Raw genomic sequence first — 17,496 nt, forward strand, 5'->3', positions numbered from 1 at the left:
AATCCGTTCCAAGCAAAAAAAAACCCCCGCCTTTTTAAAGTATTTTTTCACTTGCGCATTTTTGTCCGATCGCGCAACTGCAGTGCTTCGCCGATGCTGGTCGCATTATTGTGACAGAGCGGTCGCTAAAATTTAGAAAATATTTTTAAAGTCCTGATGTACTTTCCAAAATTTAAGTGGACCTCAGTGCGCAGAGAGCTTAATTTGGTCCGATCGCGCAACCGCAGCGCGCCGGGCGCTCACTGTTGCATTGCTTTAGGAGCGTCTTTGTGTTTTAGGATGGCTTTACTGCTCCCACTTGCTTCCTTTGGAGGCATGATTAGAGTTGTTGCAATCCTCAGAGTAACGAGAATGTAATAACGAACGGAGTCAGTTGGCTCGCGAGGTTCGACAATCGAATTTCGTTCGACATCCGAAGCAAAAAATTCTCGAATTTTTGTTCAAATAATGATTTGTTTGAGAACCGGGCTCCACTGTACAACAATTTAACATTAACTTTCGACGAGGATGGGATTTGAACCCATGCGTGCAGAGCACAATGGACTAGCAATCGATCGCCTTAACCTCTCGGCCACCTCGTCTTGTTCATCTGGCGATGACATATCACGTTATGTACGTTGTGCCAAGATACTTTGTGAAGATAATGAAAATACGACGAGGATGTGATGAAATTATGAGTGGAGAGCACAATGGAGTAGCAACCCATCGCCTAAATATCTCAGCCATCGCATCTCATGCATGAGTTGTATGGGCGACATGATATGGCATTTACGGTGTAGTATAAACTACAAGGTAAACTGATACGATACTTTAGATGTGAAACGAAGAAGAGCTAAGCCACAAAAGAAGTGCCAAACTTGAGCCTATATATCGTCTGCAGAAACGAGCTCTAAGAGTAATATGTTGTGTACATCCGAAACATTCATGTCAGCCTCTTTTTACTCGGCTAGGTGTCCTCACTGTTTTTCAAGTCAATCATCTTCAAATTGGTCTCTTTGTTCAAGGCTCATTGAGGAGAACCCTTCCCCTATTTTTTCATAACTTATTTAGACATAATTCTCAGGTCCATAATTACCCCACACGCAGCTCAAATGAACTCAGACCACCAATAGCCCGTACAGCCCAAACTCAGTTTAACATAGACTACAGAGGGTCAAAGATTTACAATTCGCTGCCACTATTTTTATGGGACCAATTTAAGAGGGCTCTGAAATCACTTCTCTTAGACACTAAATACTTTCCATATGGTATGCTAAATGAACCCGGATCCATTCATTCTTCTCTTTAGTTATAGTTTTGGTGTGTTTTTCCTTATTGTTGTATGTTGTATGCCTTATCCCTGTTATAATTTTTTTTTTCATCCGTATGACATGTATTAGGATGCATATTTCTCTATCCATTGAAATTTTATCTTAAATGTATTCATATATCTGGAGAATGCCACTTCGCAAGCCCCTGGAGGGTTTTTTAGACATTCTCCATCACATTTATTTAATCTATGTACATTTTAAATTGTTTTTGTATGTGAAAATAAACAAACAAACAAATATAAAACAAACAAACAAGCAAGGTTCGCATATGTAGCTGTCTGTCAGACCCTAGTGGGAATTTAACTCACACCCTCTGATTTACAATTCTAGTGCTCTTATCACTAAGCTACGCGGCCTTGCTTGGCAAAACTGTGTCAACCTTTTAGAAGATGAACCAAAAGAAACTCTTGAAAATGTAGTCTAACCAGGACTCTAGGCCAGTGAATTTCAACCAGTGTGGGCACATTTGTGTGCCATGAGAAACTATAAAATTTCCCTTCATGTCCCCAAAGACAACAACAACTCATCACACAACTGCTGGTCACCAGTACCATGGACAAGATACGTGTAATTACACCCTCAACTATTATAAATTCAGCTTGCACAGCAATTAAGTATATTATCAGGGCTCAGTGAGAATTGAACTCCCCCTTGTTTACTAAACCAGTAGCCTAACTACTGTGCTACAAGGTCTGATCTACGGCTGTTACTAATAAACTATAAACTATTCATGTACAATATTGCGAAATTAGGATGTGTCACAAATCAATAAGCACATTTAGACTTAGACTTAGACTTAGACAGAACTTTATTGTCATTTTGTCAACACTAGGTGTGTACAAAACGAAATTTCGTTGCATACGGCTTTCAACAATGTAGTGGTATTTCGGCTGGTTAAAAAAAAGTGACATTCTATATAAAAATATGAAATAAGATAATTATAAAGTACAAAGTGCAGCAGTGATAAAGTATGTTAACAGTGCAGGAGACAAAAGCAGTATTTACAAGTGTGCAGAGGAATGCTACGTTTGAATGTTCAACAGTCTGACGACAGCAGGGAAAAAACTATTGCAGAACCTGGTGGACCTGCAGCGGATGGTGCGAAACCTCTTCCCAGAGGACAGCAGGGAGAACAGTCCATGGTGGGGGTGTGATGGGTCCCTGATAATATTACGGGCTCGGGACACGCAGCGCTGGGATGACAAGTCCTGAATGGAGGGAAGAGGAGCCCCGATGATCCTCTCTGCTGTCCTCACCACTCTCCTCAGGTTCTTCCAATCGGAGGCGCTGCAACCTCCACACCACACCGAGAGACAGCTTGTCAGAATGCTCTCTATGGTGCTTCGGTAGAACGTCCTCATGATGGGTGGGGGCAGGTGGGCTCTCCTCATCCTCCGCAGGAAGTACAAGCGCTTCTGTGCCCTCTTGACCAGTGTTGTGGTGTTCACAGTCCAGGTGAGGTCGTCTGTGATGTGGACTCCCAGGAATTTAGTGCTGCTGACCACCTCCACAGCTGAGCTGTTGATGATCAGTGGAGCGTGGTGAGGCTGGTTCTTCCTGAAGTCGACGATGATCTCCTTCGTCTTCTCCACATTCAGGATCAGGCTATTTTCTCTGCACCAGCCCACCAACTGCTCCACCTCCTCTCTGTAGTCCAGGTCGTTGTTGTCCCTGATGAGGCCCACCACCGTTGTGTCGTCTGCAAACTTCACGATGTGATTGGTGGTGAACCTGGGGGCGCAGTCGTGTGTCATCAGGGTGAACAGCAGGGGGCTCAGGACGCAGCCCTGAGGGGAGCCTGTGCTGAGGGTGATGACATCTGAGGTGTTCTGTCCGACCCGGACTGACTGAGGTCTGTTGGTGAGGAAGTCTAGCAGCCAGTTCCGAAGGGGGGTGCTGAAGCCCAGGTGTTCCAGTTTTTCCACCAGATGTTGTGGAATGATGGTGTTAAACGCTGAGCTGAAGTCCAGGAACAGCAACCGCACGTGGGTGTTCCTCTCCTCCAGGTGAGCCAGGCTCAGGTGAAGAACGGAGGAGATGGCATCCTCAGTAGAGCGGTTCTGCCGGTAGGCAAACTGGAACGGATCGAATGTTGGGGGGAGTCTGGAGACGATGTGATCTTTGAGCAGCCTTTCGAAGCACTTCATCATGATGGGAGTCAGTGCCACAGGTCTGTAGTCATTCCATGAGGTGATTTGAGGTTTCTTCGGCACCGGAATGATGGAGGCAGCCTTGAAGCACACTGGCACTTTGGCTTGGTCCAGCGAGATGTTAAAAATGTCTGTGATGACACCAGCCAGCTGGCCTGCACATTCCTTGAACACCCGCCCAGGTATGTTGTCGGGGCCTGGGGCCTTACGTGGGTTGACTCTTCTCAGAGTCTTCCACACATCGGCTGAGTCAAGGCAGAGGGCCTCCTCTTCCTGGTGGGGAACAGTTTTAACTGCAGGAGTGCTGTTTAGTGCCTCAAAACGCCCAAAGAAGTTATTTAGACCATTTAGGAAGTCAGTATCAACCTCACCCACCGGGGGGGAGGGTAAGTTGTAGTCCGTGATCGCCCGTATGCCTTGCCACATACTCCTGGTGTTATTGGCGTCGTGGAAAAAATCCTGAATTTTCCGACTGTGGCTTCGCTTCGCTAGCCTGATGGCACGGTTCAAGTTGGCTCTCGCTGTCCTCAGTGCCTCCTTGTCGCCAGACTTGAAGGCTGAGTTCCGTGCTCGTAGCGTATGACGTACATCCTCAGTCATCCAGGGTCGTTGGTTGGCTCGGGTGATGATGTTCTTAGTGGTGCTGACGTCCTCGGAGCATTTGTTGATGTAGGCTGACACAGTCATGGCGTACTCATCAATGTCGATCTGATTGTCATATGTTGCTGCTGATTTGAACATGTCCCAGTCAGAGCACTCAAAGCAGTCCTGGAGTGCCTCCATGGCCCCCTCAGACCACACCCTCACCTGCTTCACTGTGGGTTTTGCTCTGATCAGCAGGGGCCTGTATGCAGGGATTAGCATAACAGATAGGTGGTCTGAAGAGCCGAGGTGGGGGCGGGGGGCTGCTCTGAATGCATCCTTTATATTGGTGTAAACCAAGTCCAGAGTGTTCTCTCCCCGAGTTGGAAAATCCACGTGTTGGTAAAAATGAGGGAGAATAGTCTTCATGCTAGCCTGGTTGAAGTCCCCAGCAATGATGAAAACCCCCTCTGTGTGCGTGGATTGCAGCTCACTGATTGTCCGATAGAGAACCCTCATGGCCTCTTTAGTGTTAGCGCTAGGAGGCACGTACACAGCCGTGATGCTAACAACAGTAAACTCTCTGGGCAGGTAGAAGGGTCTGCAGTTAACAGTCAAAAGCTCGATGTCCGAAGAGCAGAAGCTGGCGACAGATCTAGCATTTTTGCACCAGTTGTTGTTGATGTAGACACAAAGCCCACCTCGGGATTTACCGCTTAGCTCGCTGTTTCTGTCGGCGCGGAATGTAGCGAGCCCCTCCAGGCTAACGGCGTTGTCCGGCATTGATGAGTTCAGCCATGTCTCCGTCAGGATGAGAGCGCAGCAGTTTCTAACTTCCCTCTTTGAAGAGAGTTCCAGTTTTAGATGGTCCATTTTATTATCCAGTGAGCGGACGTTGGAGAGGAAGATGGATGGAAGCGGCGGTTTGTAGGGGTTAGCTCTAAGCTTAGCCGTTAGCCCACCTCGACAGCCGCGCTTTCGCCGCCGGTCACACCGCCTACGCTTACTCCTCCTCCGGCGTGTGCTGCCCGGCGAGCCCGCTGCGTCGTGAGCTTCTGGGGCTAGCGCCCTAAGCACTCCGAGGCTACGCAAACAGACTAGGGTAGTTGTGGCTACGAGTCCGAAAACACTTGATGACCGTACCTCCAGCAGGCGCTGGCGATCATACACTAATCTACTGGATGGATAAACTAAACTTTGTGTTGTTTGTAGTGTCCTAGGCGACATATTTTGTGAAAATCCTCGTCGATTGTTGAGACCCGTTGCGGCCGCGGCCAACTGGGGCGCCGCCATCTACCATGCTACTATTTTGCGAGCAAGCAAAGCAAGATAGCTGGGCCAAGTTTGAGAACCAGTTAGTGTTCTCGAACCTCATAGCTGGTTGAAGCGCTGGTCTTGGAAAGCAGGGTCGAGTCCTGATTTTGATTCTCCTTTATGTACAAGTTTGAATGTGACAACAGTCATGCCTAACGAGCAAAAGGACAAGGTGTGTCTTTTCATCAAAAAAGATGTGGCCAAAGATTCTCTCAGAAGCGACATTTAAAAACACATGCAAGAACACACACAGGTGAGAAACCTTTTTCCTGCTCAGTTTGTGGTCAAAGAATCTCTCAGAACAGTCACTTAAAAATAAACACAAGAACACACACAGGTGAGAAACCCTTTTCCTGCTCAGTTCCTGGCCCAAGATTGTTAGGGTTGACAAATTGTCTTTGTTGGGAAAAATATACTTTTTATCATTGGATTCTATGTATCTACTCGTGTGCAAGTCTTCTACAGGATGTGACATTTTGACCTCGTGATGTTGACTTGGAAGCAGATGGCTGGCTAAGGAGCGCATGTTTGGAGTCACGAGCCGCGCTATACAATAAGCCCCATTTCTATTTCTCTTAAACAGGACATGAGGTTGTCGTGCGATAGCTGAAGCAGACAAAGGTCCTATTTAAGTGGAGGTCATGAGAACGCCACAGGCGTATCCGTCCCATAGGCGTTAAGACTACGTCTTTCTCCTAGATAAAGTCATGAGCTGACCATACCGCTTCTGTCCGAGATAGTATCCTGTTGTGCTGTGGAATGTCCTTCCTGTCTAAAGAAGCTATGCATTCATGTACACTTGCCCCATTGTTTGTTCCTCAATAAAAGGCACGACCAAACTGAGGGAAGGCGCGGATCTCAGCCACACTCGCTGTGTGTCTGGGTCGCCCTTCTGCAGAAGTCGCTGGCCATCGAAGACATATCCCGCCTCTGTGAGATTCTGTTCAGATAAATGTTGTGGACCCAACATTTTTGGGGGCTCGTCCGGGATTCCTGGAAATCTGCTCGCTGATCCGAGGAGTGTTGAGGACGTCGAATCCGTGCACGGCAGAGGTCCCAGGACCCTGAAGGAAAGCCCTGGGGAGCGATGTTCATCCACCAGGCCGGCGAAGTCCAGTTCAGCACCTCTCGGCGGCGACGATTGACGGAATCTTCAAGAGAAATCTTTCAGAGATTCGGTGAGACCTCTTCGTTGGCTGCGTGGTTGGGGTATTTTAGTCCCCGGAAAAAAGGGTACCCGGGTAAGGGCGGCGGAGTCCTTGTTGTGAATTCCAAGTGATAGGAATTCGGTCTACAGATGGAACTTGTAGACGTAAATACACCTCGTTGTGTTAAGAAAATTCCGCGGTGTGAATGTGTGTGTGAATGGTAGCACGTATGTGCTGCATGTAATATAGTGGGAAGAAATAACGAATTTCTGTGGAAGCACAGGCAAGAATTCCTCACCAGGAAACTGGTCGAAGCAGGAATTACCACAGAAAGTTGTTATCCCACTAAAGAAACATTCCAGCTTTAGAAATCCCTAGGATTTGACAGTTGGACTAAATTCATTAAAATGGGGGGCCGTCAAAGTGTTACTGACAATGTATAAGGAGATGAGAAGTATATATGTTAAATAAGTTACCAAACTTGAGGCAAGTGTCATTAAGAGCAATGAGGCCGCAAGTATGTTTGTCAGACAATGAAGCCACAGTGCGCGGGCGCACTGTTAAGCAGAGGAGCCTGAGGCAAAAAGCTCTTTCTGCTCCTATGCAAAACATGCATCTAAATTTAAAAGATCTGTAAACTCCCCCATATAATAGCAAAATATGTCATGGTCAGTCAATTAGAACTCCTGTACAAACAAGAAGCATGACGAAGGCTGTTAAGTTTCCCCAAAGTATAAACGATGCTGATGTATGCGAATGATACAGGTGTCAACCTTATTGAAAGATAAGGCCACTAATGTGAAAAAATAAATAAAAATAGTAAAACCAAAACATCAAATAGATGAAGACGTTTGCGCAGCGCTGTTTGTTGATGTTGTTTGTCTATTGCGTCTTTATTGTGGGCCCTTGTCTTGTCCTTGTGTTTTCTGTGTGTTTATGTGTGTCTATGTGTTAAAATTATGAAATTGGCTAAAATAGTGTGCAAGGAAATTTACTAGACTGCGGTCTATTCGATTTGCACCACGACACAAAAAGGCAAAATGATTTTGAAACTAGAAAATGCAATTTCTGGAGAAATTGCGTGTGAAGGCGTAAAAGATTAATAAATACTTAGAGGATGCAACAGAATGATGTTGGAGCAGAATTGAATCAGTTGGAAAAATGTAGAAATTAGAGGTGAAAAAATGAATTTTGTGAAATTTTGCAGAAAATTTAATCAATCTTTTATTGGCCAAGTTTGAGCATGCCATACAAAGGATTAATAAGTTAACGTGAAAACATAATTTTTTAATTTAGCGATTTCGGGAATGTTGAAAACTTTCCCCGGTGTGATTTGAATGGGCTGAATGATGTGAATTTCAAACTGGGACAATGTAAATGTGAATTTTTGGAATATGTCAAAATTGGAATGAGTGGGTTGTTTTATCAAGAACCTTGAGATGGGGCAAATTCAAATGAGGAATGTGAATTGAAAATAATGTATGACTGTGTGAACAGCTTGAAGAGAGCTTGAGGAGAGTGAGACCAGTGTATAATGGAGGCTGTGTGTGTGTGTGTGTGTGTGTGTGTGTGTGTGTGTGTGTGTGTGTGTGTGTGTGTGTGTGTGCGTGCGTGTGTGTGTGTGAAAGAGAAAGAGATGCAAATGAGCAGGAATGAATAACTGACAAGATACAGGTTGAATGGTTGACGTTGTTGGAGAATGCTATGGGAAAATTAGCAGAGCAACTTTGAAGAAAGAGTGATCTTGAGCAAATCTAATGCTAAGAAAAGAAAATAGGGCTTATTTCACAGTGGTTGACTGATTATCATGAATTGAATGGCTGGTTTTACGCTTTCATCTAAAAGTCAAGTTTTGGTCTACATTGATGATAATTGCTTTTGAAACAAAGGAAGCGTGGGGATGAGATTCCTTTCTCCTCATGCAGCATTTAGGCCAGAGAGGAAATTAAGTCAAGTAACAGAAGTTACGATGGGTAAAACCAGAAGTAAACTATCTTGGTTTACTCTCAGCGAAAGGGAGAGCAGTGCAATGAGGCAGGAAACAGGCTATATTAGACACACCACGACCTGTCACAAAGAACAACTTGTGTTTTTTTTTCTGTGATTGCTGCAGAGCTTGGGCTCCACGTTATGCTGACATTGCTAAGCCACTGACAGGAGTGGCTCATGGACAGCCGTTAGCAGTCGAAGATACATTCGCGTGGACACCAAAAGTAGAAGCATTGACAAAATTGAGAGTGGCATTAGTTCAAACAACAAAGGGTGCGATAATGGATAAGGTGTTATTGACCACGTCAGTAACAAAACTGTTTTGCCAAAATGACTTCTTAAGGCAACCCCAATTGTGTCACTTATGTGACAACAGGGGGGGATGAGTTATTAGTTACCTTCGGTTTAGATTCTTTAGTGAAATTTTTTTTTTTTAAAAAAAAGCATGTCCTGTTTGTGTGAAACATGATCCACACGGGAACCTAAAAGAACCTCTATATGAAACTCACCCCCACTTCAGAAGGGTTAACACCTGTTGAGAACAAAGTGGAAAATGTGTTCGTTATATGTGCTGCTGCAATGGCAGTAGAATCGTCAGCAGAGGTTAACTTGTTCCATCCCACAGACCTGTTGGTACCACATGCTGTTGATGTGTTGTTACTTCAAAGTAAAATGAACATGCTGTCTCCAGCCAGACATTTGTCTTATACAGCTCTGTTATTGTCACAAATCATTGCACTGACCAGAGCGTGTACTCTAGCAGATGGACAAGACCTAATTGTATACACAGACAGCCAGTATGCATTTTCAACAGTTTTTTACTTTGCAAAACAATGGGAAAGGCGTGGAATGATAACTTCGACAGGAAAGCAAATAACACATGCACAACTTCTAATCCAGCTCCTCCAGGCAGTAATGTTGCCCACAAAGCTTGCAATTTGCAAATGTGAGGCACACACACGGAGGAAAGATTTTGTATCAATAGGCAATGCCTTAGCAGATAAAACAGCAAAGGAAGCTGCTATAGGCAAATACAGAACCTCAGACCTATTTCTGAGATTGCCGTCAGAAAGGGAAGAACTAATAAATATACAGATCTTGCATGATATGCAACATTTAGCCCCTAAACAAGAACAGAAAATGTGGATTGCTAAAGGTGCACATCTGACAGACAAAGACATATACGTTGTAAATAATAAGCTTGTTCTCCCTAAATCCCTTTTTAGAGCAGCTGCAATTTCGACACAAGGAAGTACTCATGTGTCGACAGGGGGGGATGCAGGAGCTAATATCACAACACTTTACAACGTATGGTTTCAATTTGTACTCAAAACTTTTTTGTAGAACGTGTGAAGTCTGTATAAAAAATAATGCACAAGGGAATGTAAGACCAAAAAGAGGAAAATCCCCAGAACCAACATATCCGTTCCAAATGTCGCATATGGACTTCATAGAACCAAACAGGTGTGGACTGTACAAATACTGATTAGTCCTAATCGATGCCTTTTCAAGGTGGACAGAAATAATCCCAGCAAAGAATGCAGATGCTATGAATAGCAAAGGCTATCTGCAAGACCATCATTCCCAGTTATGGCATCCCAGAGACCATTTACAGTGACAACGGACCACATTTTGTCAATTCGGTCATTAACCAAATGCATGGCAGAAACAGGAAGACCATGGCCCGAATGTCTAGATTTTGTAAAACTCTATATGAGGATTATGCCCTGTGGCAAGGGTTTAACCCCTTATGAGATCATTCATGGCAGAGCATACAGGCTCCCTCTGATCTCACATGATCAAGACAAAGACACAGAAGAGCTAACTCTAGCTGACTACATGATCAAAACCATGCAAACGAAAAATGTGTCAAATGCAAGTTTACTGCCCTCCACTCCTTTATCTCCACAGGATGGCTCAGCAAAACCAGGTGACTGGGTCTTCATCAAAGTAATCAAACGAAAGACGTGGTCTTCACCCCGGTGGGAGGGACCATTCCAAGTCCTACTCGCCACACCCACAGCTGTGCAGAAAGACCCAGCTGGATACATCTCAGCCACTGTAAGCTGCAGAGAGTGCTGGCTCCTAGGCCCCGGTCAGGGCGAAGTATCCGGCTGCAAAGGGGGTGCCAATTATAGTTTGGCATCAGTCTCAAACCGGTGAAGAACTAAGAACCCTGACCATTTAGCTCCCTAGGGGTTCAGGTGGCTCTGTGGAACTGAACGGAAAATGGCACTCAGAGGAGTGCTTGTCTGTGCTGTGGCTGTAGCATGCTTGCCAATGACATGGAGTGTCCAGGGTCCCCAAGGGGAAAGTGGAACTTCCGCTCGAATCAAGAGAATGACGACCGAACTGTTGACAAAGTATATAAAGATAAACCCAGATATACCACATGCAGACAACATGTGGTACCAGTATGTGTCAATGTTGGCTAAAACATACAATCAAACTGAATGTTATGTATGTTCCATAATGCCACGATCAAGTCAACAGCCCGTCCTACATGCCCGACCCATGCCAGAGTAAAATGGATGGTGTTTCGCAATACTAAGGGCTTTTGGGTTTAATCCCCTCAAAGGACTCAGACGGTCGGAAAGTAATGAGGCACAACTAGCCGCCCATCCCTGTTACAACATCTCAAGGCCATTCACAATAGTGTCAAGAAGTTCTGTCGTCACACCCGCACCAGTGACTCTCGAAGTGAGTGAAACCATCTCACATCCCCTGTGCTTCCGACGAAGACGTGTTGATGGAATAAAGGTGGGAGATACAAAACGCTGCATCACCACCGCACTTCTAGAACCTTCCAGCGAGACCTTGATGAATACCACAGTAGCAATCCGACAAATCCTAGCAGGAGGCGAAAATCCCCACTCTATCATCGAAGGGGGATGGTGGCTTTGTGGTCGCCGAGGCTACGCAGTCCTTCCAGGACAATGGGATGGCACATGTGCCCCCGTATATGTGTCAGATCACACTGTGTTCCTCAGTCTGACACATTTTCAGGAACATCATCAGCGAAAGAGACGTGCAGCTGTTGCCCCCACCTTCCGTCCCTACGACAGTGTCTGGGGCTCAGACGTACCAGATGAATACAAGCTTTGGAGCACAGGACAAAAGGGCCCCTTACAGGTTACCAGACGGAACTGCAAGCTCTGAGACTAATGGCACTACAGTCCCGAATGGTTTTGGACCTCCTGACTGCCGAAAAAGGAGGTGTGTGTGAAATAGTTGGTACCTCCTGTTGTACCTACATCCCAGGAGAAAATGACACCCACCTCGAGTATGCTCTACAAGGACTTCGGAACCTCCGTAGGGCTATGTCCCAGGATGAAACTCCGGCCAAGGATGTCCATCCCTTTTGGTGGCTGTTTTACGGCAATTGGAGGCAACTTCTCTTGAAAGTCGCAGTTCTTTTAGTTGCCATACTGTTATTTCTCTGTATTTTTACATCATGCATCATACCTTGTATTCGTCACATGATGACTAAAATGTTGACATCAGCATTTGCTGTCCAGAATATCATGTTGGTCCATCGTGAACAAGATGAGTGGGACCACCTTGCGTAAATCGCCTGCCTGTTTGTTTTTTCTTTTTGATGATCCAAAACAAAATACATTCCATTATGACGAACATGGCCAAAGCCGAATGGAGAGCTGTAGTTCTGATGCACTCTGGAATGTAAACGTTCATACTTTTTGTTGTTGCCATACTAAATTGTGTAGGCATATACTCATTTATACACATATGTAGTTATTAGCTGATGTTTTGGTTTCCTATGAATTCCAATGTTAAACAGGGGGGAATGTTGGGAAAAATATACTTTTCATCATTGGATTCTATGTATCTACTCGTGTGCAAGTCTTCTACAGGATGTGACATTTTGACCTCGTGATGTTGACTTGGAAGCAGATGGCTGGCTAAGGAGCGCATGTTTGGAGTCACGAGCCGCGCTATACAATAAGCCCCATTTCTATTTCTCTTAAACAGGACATGAGGTTGTCGTGCGATAGCTGAAGCAGACAAAGGTCCTATTTAAGTGGAGGTCATGAGAACGCCACAGGCGTATCCGTCCCATAGGCGTTAAGACTACGTCTTTCTCCTAGATAAAGTCATGAGCTGACCATACCGCTTCTGTCCGAGATAGTATCCTGTTGTGCTGTGGAATGTCCTTCCTGTCTAAAGAAGCTATGCATTCATGTACACTTGCCCCATTGTTTGTTCCTCAATAAAAGGCACGACCAAACTGAGGGAAGGCGCGGATCTCAGCCACACTCGCTGTGTGTCTGGGTCGCCCTTCTGCAGAAGTCGCTGGCCATCGAAGACATATCCCGCCTCTGTGAGATTCTGTTCAGATAAATGTTGTGGACCCAACAGTCTTGATTGTATGATTGTGTTGGAATGGAGACTATATTGATTAACCAGTTGCTGAGGGGGAAAAAATATTCTGTTTGTTCCCACAACATCGTAAACAAAGTGCTAAGACCTCTGCACTGGTTAACCAGCTGCAGAGGAAGCAATCAAGTTGTTCTGTTTCCCCCAACATCATAAAACACCCCCTTGACCAGATGTCGGGGGTTCACCAAACCTGTCCACTCTCAGCCCCCCCCCCTGTTTTCTCTCAATCAATATGTCCTTATATGTTCAGAGTTTCTGAATAGATATTTGAAAGAGTAATATGGGAAATGACTTTAAAATATACGTGTGTAGTCTCCGCTCAGCATCCGTCGCCATTTAACGAATGCCAGTTTCAAGGCTGAATTCGTGTGTCACGTGATGTGCGTTCGCGTCGCACCGGGAGTCACGTCATGCAGCCCTATAATTGGCAATAAAAAAATAAAAAAACTTTCTAAGGATGCAGCCTGTGAATTTGGACTCAGCGAGTGAATCCTTTTTTGCAAGACCAGTTCTCTTGCTAGCAATGAGGCTTTAGCACCAACCGCTAATCAACAATTCAAACACACTACTATCAGGCAGGGTTATGTTGCGTTTTGTTCAAGATGTCCGTCGTTGAGCAAAGAAAACAAAGATGTGGAGTAATAGTTGGTTCTTTATTTGCAAGATCTTGGGTTGATTCACGGCAGTCAGTACAAGTGCAATTCAGCAGAGGAGAACAACCACGTCAGACTCCAGATCAGAAGGTTTTATATTCTCCGCAAGCAGGAATACGGAAGGGAAGAAAAGGGAGGGGAAAAGAAGGAAAAACATATCCTCATAAGAATGTCTTGTTGTCTACTGAATGTTTTGTATCAATATGTCATGACGTTAATAAGCTCTGCCTTATGTGTAATGGAAAAGTTACCAAGCTGTGTGTGCCGTGTCTGTGCTCTGATGGAGCAACTATGTTTTCATAAATTAATATAAAATTAATATGAAATATTTAGACATTGCTGTTGCTCCCTTTTCAGTATGTATACTGCTGGGGCCTGAATTTCCCCACCCCCGGGGATCTATAAAGTTTCAATCAATCAATCAATCAATCAATCAATCAATCAATCAATCAATCAATCATCTGACTTAGCTCCCACAATAGCTCCTACAAGATGTCTCCCGGGTCTCTTAGCTGGCTCGTATCTTTGTTTGTTAGCCTTGGAAACTCCTCTATCTTGTTTAGCAGTGTGTCCTCAATTGCTTCTGAGGAACGGTGACACTCTTCAACCCGTTCCCAAATCATCTTTACGCCTCCAGCGGCTACTCCATGAACCCTTTTCACCTGTTCTGCAGATCTTGGACCTAGCCACCTTGTTAGTAGGTCTAACTCCTCTCTTTCTGATAAATTTAAGTCTTTAGTCGTGCCAATAAATGATGCTTTCTATGCCCAATAGTTTTGCGGTTTGTCGTCAAATTGCAGTAAACCAGCGCTGACGAGTTACCGTATTTTCACAATTAAAACGCGCACCGTAATAAAAGGCGCAGTCTCCGTTATGTGTTCCATGACTGTGTTTAACACACATAGGGCGCACCGCGTCATAGGGCGCGGGTTTTATATATACAATCCACGCCCACACTTGCCCCTTCAACGTTCTCATGGCGCTCTTAACTACGTCCGCCTTACAACAACATACACACACACACGCACATATACACACACACACACGCACACACACACACACACACACACACGCACACACAGGGCAGTGACTCTCCAATACACATAGATACCAAATGGTCAGGTGACGCTTTCCCGCCTTTTCCGGACAGTATAAAACCTTCTGATCTGGAGATGGGGGGTGTTGTTACATCTGCTGAAGTGCCATGCGTACTGACCGCCATTAAACAACCCAAGATCTTGCCAATAAAGAACCAACCGTTACCCCACATCTTTGTTTTCCTGACCAAACAACGGACATCATCAACAACACACAACAGTCGTTGATGGAATCAAACCCGCACTTTCTTAACTGTGAAGCGGACATTCTAACCAGTGTACCACCGAGCTGCCAAAGAGTATAAATATTACTATATTGAGTCAAATACAAACCAGATTACAGATACAGTGGAGCCTCGGTTTTCGACCACAATCCGTTGCAGAAGGCTGTTGAAGTGAATCGTTCAAATTCCGAATCATGGAAAGAAATTAATCCGTTCCAAGCAAAGAAAAACCCGCCTTTTTAAAGTATTTTTTCATTTGCGCATTTTTGTCCGATCCCGCAACTGCAGTGCTTCGCCGATGCTGGTCGCATTATTGTGACAGAGCGGTCGCTAAAACTTAGAAAATATTTTTAAAGTCCTGATGTACTTTCCAAAATTTAAGTGGGTGGACCTCAGTGCGCAGAGAGCTTAATTTGGTCCGATCGCGCAACCGCAGCGCGCCGGGCGCTCACTGTTGCATTGCTTTAGGAGCGTCTTTGTGTTTTAGGATGGCTTTACTGCTCCCACTTGCTTCCTTTGGAGGCATGATTAGAGTTGTTGCAATCCTCAGAGTAACGAGAATGTAATGGAAACGAACGGAGTCAGTTGGCTCGCGATGTTCGCCAATCGAATTTCGTTCGACATCCGAAGCAAAAAATTCTCGAATGTTTTGTTCAAATAATGATTTGTTTGAGAACCGGGAGGTTCAAAAACCAAGGCCCCACTGTACAACAATTTAACATCAACTTTCGACGAGGATGGGATTTGAACCCATGCGTGCAGAGCACAATGGATTAGCAATCCATCGCCTTAACCTCTCGGCCACCTCGTCTTGTTCATCTGGTGATGACAATTCACGTTATGTACGTTGTGCCAAGCTACTTTGTGAAGATAATGAAAATCCGACGAGGATGTGATGAAATTATGAGTGGAGAGCACAATGGAGTAGCAACCCATCGCCTAAATATCTCAGCCATCGCATCTCATGCATGAGTTGTATGGGCGACATGATATGTACGGTGTAGTATAAGCTACAAGGTAAACTGATACGATACTTTAGATGTGAAACGAAGAAGAGCTAAGCCACAAAAGAAGTGACACTGTCAACAAAGAAAAACGTTTTTTCAATGTTGTCTCACCCCAAATCTTTGGGATCATCAGATCTGCGCAGTTGGATAGTTCCACCAACATTTTAACAACATTCTTTCATGGTCTGCCTGGGTATCTCGGCTGAAGATCCTAAAGAAAAGACCCTAAATTTCTTGTATGCTATTGCATGATCGTATAGCGTTGTGGCCGTAGCATCCCCGGAACGAATCTGGGTCATGGCGTAATTAAATTACCTTGCTGAATTTGTCCGTTGTTCACTGTTACCAAACAGCCTTCTGTTGAACACAAGCTTCCAGACATTACATCCACCTATGTTTTAACATCAACTTTATTTCATAAAGTTCTTCCTAATTCATCTTGGCAAAACTCCCTCAGGCGTTCCCATCTTTTTTTAGGCCTGGCTGCCACGAGGCAGCGGTAGACACACAATTATGACCCTGAAAGGACACGTCCAAACCGGCTATGATAGTAATCAGAATTCATTAATCATAATGTCATTAATGTCATATTTGCTACTAGGGGTGTAACGATTCATCGATACACATCGATTAATCGATATAATGCTCTACGATTTATTGGCATCGATGCTAAACGTAAACATCGATTTATATCGCCGTGTTTGACCTCGGACATTAGACGCGACTTTATTTTGAAATCCAGTTCATTGTCGCTTGCTTCCTCTTTCCGGGAGCAGCACGCGGTGTGTTGTGTTGTGAGCAGAGCAGGCACGTGAAAGGGGAGCCGACAACTACGCGGCTCCTGGGCTGGTGCTATGGCTAGTGTCCAAGAAGACGAGGAAATTCGCTCCCCTTTGGGCTTCAAGTCATTCGTTTGGAAGCACTTTGGATTCCAAAGAAAAGATGGCTCAACGGACAATTAAAATTATTGTAAATAAATAGTTCAGTAATGCACTTTAAAGTTAATGGTATTACAAAAAAAGAAAGAATATTCATTTTTCTTTACTTATATGAAAAAAAATATAGGAATTTGATAAAGTTCAGTGTTAAAATAAGCACTTTGTATACTACAATACTCTTGTAATTTCCTAAATAAAGAGTTTGCAGTACCTTGTTGATTTTGCGTATGAATTGTTATAAATCAGGATATTGTTCTATATTTTTTATTTAAAAAAAATATATATATATATATCGATCGTGGAGCACTATATCGTGATGTATCATGAATGAATCACAGCAGGCTTTAAGATATCGGCAAATATCGTATCGTGGTTCTTTGTATCGATATGATATCGTATCGTGACAAAACCCGCGATTTACACCCCTATTTGCTACCAATCGGAATGTAACGAAGCTGTTTCCACCCAGTCACGAACTATATAGGATTTGCAGACAGTGTGCAATCATTATTTAAACAAAAGTAGGCAGGTGCATACATTTGGAAACCCCAACAGAAAAATGACATCAATATTTAGTAGATCCTCCTTTTGAAGAAATAACAACCTCTAAACCAGTGGTTCTTAACCTGGGTTTGGTCAAACTCTAGGGGTTCGGTGAGTCGGTCTCAGGGGTTCAGCAGAGCCTC

General features: G+C 44.4%; 2 non-coding genes across 2 annotated transcripts; both read right to left on the minus strand.

Moving 5' to 3' along the window:
* Positions 1 to 499: 499 nt before the first annotated feature.
* Positions 500 to 581, minus strand: trnas-gcu. The gene has a single exon. It is a non-coding gene; the product is annotated as a tRNA-Ser (tRNA).
* A 15,013-nt stretch (positions 582 to 15,594) lies between these two features.
* trnas-gcu lies at positions 15,595 to 15,676 on the minus strand. Its single transcript has one exon. It is a non-coding gene; the product is annotated as a tRNA-Ser (tRNA).
* Positions 15,677 to 17,496: the final 1,820 nt, after the last annotated feature.

This window comes from Syngnathus acus, unplaced genomic scaffold (genome assembly GCF_901709675.1).
Source record: "Syngnathus acus unplaced genomic scaffold, fSynAcu1.2, whole genome shotgun sequence".
In the NCBI taxonomy this organism is placed as follows: Eukaryota; Metazoa; Chordata; class Actinopteri; order Syngnathiformes; family Syngnathidae; genus Syngnathus; species Syngnathus acus.